At 54.7% G+C, this 4,020-nt stretch overlaps 1 long non-coding RNA gene across 1 annotated transcript; it reads left to right on the top strand.

Moving 5' to 3' along the window:
- Positions 1 to 117: 117 nt before the first annotated feature.
- LOC115071036 lies at positions 118 to 3,760 on the top strand. The gene is made up of 3 exons (XR_003850129.1): positions 118 to 891; positions 2,052 to 2,162; positions 2,398 to 3,760. It is a non-coding gene; the product is annotated as an uncharacterized LOC115071036 (long non-coding RNA).
- The last annotated feature ends 260 nt before the right edge of the window (positions 3,761 to 4,020 follow it).

Raw genomic sequence — 4,020 nt, 5'->3', positions numbered from 1 at the left:
TTGGTCTTTTTTTGAGACAGGGTCTCCCTGTAGCCCCAGCTGTCCTGGAACTCACTATGTAGACCAGGCTGACCTTGAACTCACAGAGATCCGCCTGCCTCTGCCTCTTGAGTGTAAACCCATCTCAGCTTAAGTATATAACAAGTCCTTAGGAACCTTCTAGAATCATCCACCCTGAGTGGGTCTCTCCAGTAGTCTTTCCCATACCACCTAGCTCAAGCATCAGTCACCATGGTTATTGGCTAACCACCTGCCTTTCCCATTACAGCTATCCCAGGTCCTGCTGGCACCTGGCACCCTGTGTCATGTCTGGGAATACCTATCTCTCACTAGGCCCTAAACAATGGCTTGAGGCTTCCAGATGAAAAGCCAAACTCCTCATGTGCAGGGGACACCCATGGGGAACATCCCCCAGGTATCACCCAGGCACATCCTCCTGGAGGCCACCCTCCTGTTCCTCCTGGTCAGGGCTAGGCGTGACCACCACTCAGCTGTTCCCTCCCCCTGGCTGCCACTAACGTGCACACCATCTGACTGAACCTGGATCAACCAGGCAAATATTTGCTTTAAAGAAATCTAAACAGTTGCCTAACTGTGGGGAACCAGTTCCACATGTGCCAGACTGGCTGAGGAAAATGGAGGGCAGCTGCGTCCTCTATAGTCTCCGGGGCCTCCTGGACTGAGCCTGTGTCTCCCTGCTTGCCTCTGACAGGAACTGGGAATGGAAGCTGCCACCCACAAGGGTCAAGACAGCGGGGACAGGCAGCCCAGGGTGCAGCCGTTGGGACCCTTCACAGATGGCTGCCAATTCTTCATCAAGGGCCCCACAGAGCAGCCAGGTGTGCTGATACATGAACACGGTGGCCAAGAAGCTGAGGCAGGACGAGGAAGGTGAGTTTGAGGCCAGCCTGGTCTACAGGGTAAAACTTTGTTTCAAAAACAAACAAACAACACAGAAAAAAAGAGCCAGCAAGATAGCTCACTGGTAAAGAGCTGAGCATGCAGACCTGAGTTGATTCCCAGACCCTATAAAAATGGAAGGAGAAGCCAGGAGTGGTGGCACAGGCCTTTAATCCCAGAGGCAGGCAGATCTCTGTGAGTTCAAAGCCAGCCTGGTCTACATAGTGAGTTCCAGGCCAGCTGGGGCTACAGGGAGACCCTGTCTCAAAAAAACCAAAAAAAGGGGCTGGAGAGATGGCTCAGGGGTTAAGAACACTGTTCTTGCAGAAGACCCGGGTTCAAATCCCAGCACCCATATGGCAGCGAACAACTGTCTGTAACTCCAGTTCCAAGTGATCCGACGGCCTCTTCTGACCACTGTGGGCATCGCAGGACACAGGTGCACTTACCTACATGCAGGCAATACACGCCTGCTTCAAAAAGACCAAAAATAAATAAACAAATTTTTTTAAAGTAATAAAAAAATATTTTTAAAAAGACCAAAAACAGCAGAATGGGAGGACTGACTCCAGAACCGTCCAGACAGCGGGCGGATAAAACTTTAAATGAGCAAACCAGAACCAGAAAAAAGCAGAATGGGAGGACTGACTCCAGAACCGGCCAGACAGCGGGCGGATGAAACTTTAAATGAGCAAACCAGAAACAGAAAGAGACTCCCAATACCCAAGTACAGGGACACTTGTCCCCTAGCTTAGGGCTTCTTAGTGGGTGGGGCCAGGGGGACAGCCTGTCCCTCCCTCTACCAGAGGGACCTGCCCTGCTCAGATATTAGGAAGAAGCAGGCCAGAGACCACTGGCATCCCCAGGGTGCTTGGTCAAACCTCCAATTCCAGACAGGCTCAGGTGCCTTCCTTTTACAAAGCTACAATTCACCCTCTGGGTAGTGGGGAGCCATGGGCAGTGTTAGGCAAGGGCTGGGCCCAGGATGCAGCCCCAAACCCAGAAATCTGAGCCAGGGAGTGCCTTTCACTGGCTTGAGTACCCCAAACTGAGCCACCCTGATCTGAACCTTAGTCACAGCAGGAAAACACAAACTGTGACCCACAGAACTCATGAGTGGGACCTCTTGGTCCCTTCTGGAATTCCTACAGATGTAAGCAACCCTGAGGAAAATATCTTGCCTTGATTCACCGCAGAGGGCCCAGGTGGCAAAAATATGCTCCAGGAGCCGGGACATGAAATGTGACATCAGAAGTTTCAAGGTATGTTCTGGAACCTTTCAGCTTGAGCTCCAGGGTGGCTAAGGCCCAGATCTGCTGACTGCCCTTGCCTATCTTAGCAAACAGCCCCAGATAGGGGCTGGGGAAGGAACAGGCGATGGGCCAGGCCTCTACCTGTGCCACCTGCCCGGCAGCTCCCACTTAAGAGTTTACACAGCTGGGGAGAAGGTGGACAGCCACTTCACTGGCCACCTACACTTCCTTCCTGCTTCCCTAGGAAGCCATCGGCAATCAAGACTGAAAAGTTTCCACGCACCATGTACCTGTCCAAGTTGGTACTTCAAGGATGGGGACCAGTCACCCCACACATGCCCCTTTCCTCCCTGAGGCACACCCCACAATGGGTGGCATCCGAATTGTCCTCACAGGCACCCAAGCCTCTCAGGCAGGTCTGCAGCCTGCACCCACTCGGGTATTGTGTCAACACCGGCAGCTTAAGCCACTGGCCACCAGCCCTATGGACACAGGACTACCATGTCCCGACCTATCATGGACAGCCCAGCACTGGATCTTCCCTGTCCCCTCCTGCCACTGCCATCAGAAAGTGGGTGTTAGGTTGGTCCTCAGAAGAGGAGTCCCAGATCTCTGCATCCCTTGCTTGGCCAGGTGAGGCCTGGGACTTACCCAGGTCCCTGTGCCTTCTGCTGCCTCATGTGATGTAACCTGGAGCCACTTCTGGGGTCACACTCAGGGAGGGGACTGGAAAATGGAGACAGAGTGGATGGCCTGCGCCATGTCACCCAGGGAGCAAGGAGCATGTACGGACTCAGGTCAGGGGTCCCTCCCTGGGAAGTCTGCCCCACAGACTTGTGTCTAGGCACAGGGGCGTCTGTGATTGGCATGATTTGGGAAGTGGAGGAGTTATGGATCAGCAATGAGAAGGGGAGAGGAAGAAGGAGAAGAAATGAAGAGGAGTAGATGGAGGAGACAAAGGGAGAGGAGTGGCATCCAGGAACACTGCTCGGCACCCTGCAGTGCTAGGACACTGTTCCCAGAGTGACTCAGTCCAGAGTCAGTTCCTGCTGCCTCCTCAGCACCCAGAGTTAGAGCGGGTGTGCCCAGCCACAAGTCTGTCAGCTGTGTCCCACCCCTCGGGGTCATGAAGGCCTCCCTTGTTCCACACCTCCACCATCTCAGAGTCCAGGCAGAATTTCTTAACCATCCATCTTAACAGCGGTGGACCTTGGTTGGGCAGGGCTGCGATGCCAGCAGACAGTGACTCCACCCTCTTCCTCCCTCCAGGAGGATATGTGGGCTCAGAGACAGGGTCCCATCACCATCCCATGTCTAAAGAGCCTCAATGAGACCCTAGCCTTTGGGTTCACCCTTGAATAAAGCCACATCTACATGAGGAAGGGTCCCTGGGAGCCACCTCCCTCCAGAACTGTCCGACACAAGGCCAGAACCACCACTTCTTAGACCTAAATGAAGCCCAAATCAACTCCTTTTCCTGTTTTTGTTTTCAATGTCTTCTGCTCAGGATGTAATCTTGGGCCAGGCGCAGGCAACCTAATGCTCTACCCCTGAGCCACGCCCCCAGCCCCTCACTGGGGACTCTAGGCTGTCACTCTACCCTGAGCCACGCCCCCAGCCCCTCACTGGGGATTCTAGGCTGTCACCTGGCCCTGAGCCACGCCCCCAGCCCCTCACTGGGGATTCTAGGCTGTCACCTGGCCCTGAGCCACGCCCCCAGCCCCTCACTGGGGATTCTAGGCTGTCACCTGGCCCTGAGCCACGCCCCCAGCCCCTCACTGGGGATTCTAGGCTGTCACCTGGCCCTGAGCCACGCCCCCAGCCCCTCACTGGGGATTCTAGGCTGTCACCTGGCCCTGAGCCACGC

The sequence above is a fragment of the Nannospalax galili genome, unplaced genomic scaffold, assembly GCF_000622305.1.
Source record: "Nannospalax galili isolate Female #2095 unplaced genomic scaffold, S.galili_v1.0 scaffold77, whole genome shotgun sequence".
Lineage (NCBI taxonomy): Eukaryota > Metazoa > Chordata > Mammalia > Rodentia > Spalacidae > Nannospalax > Nannospalax galili.
This window is presented reverse-complemented; position numbering and strand designations above follow the sequence as displayed.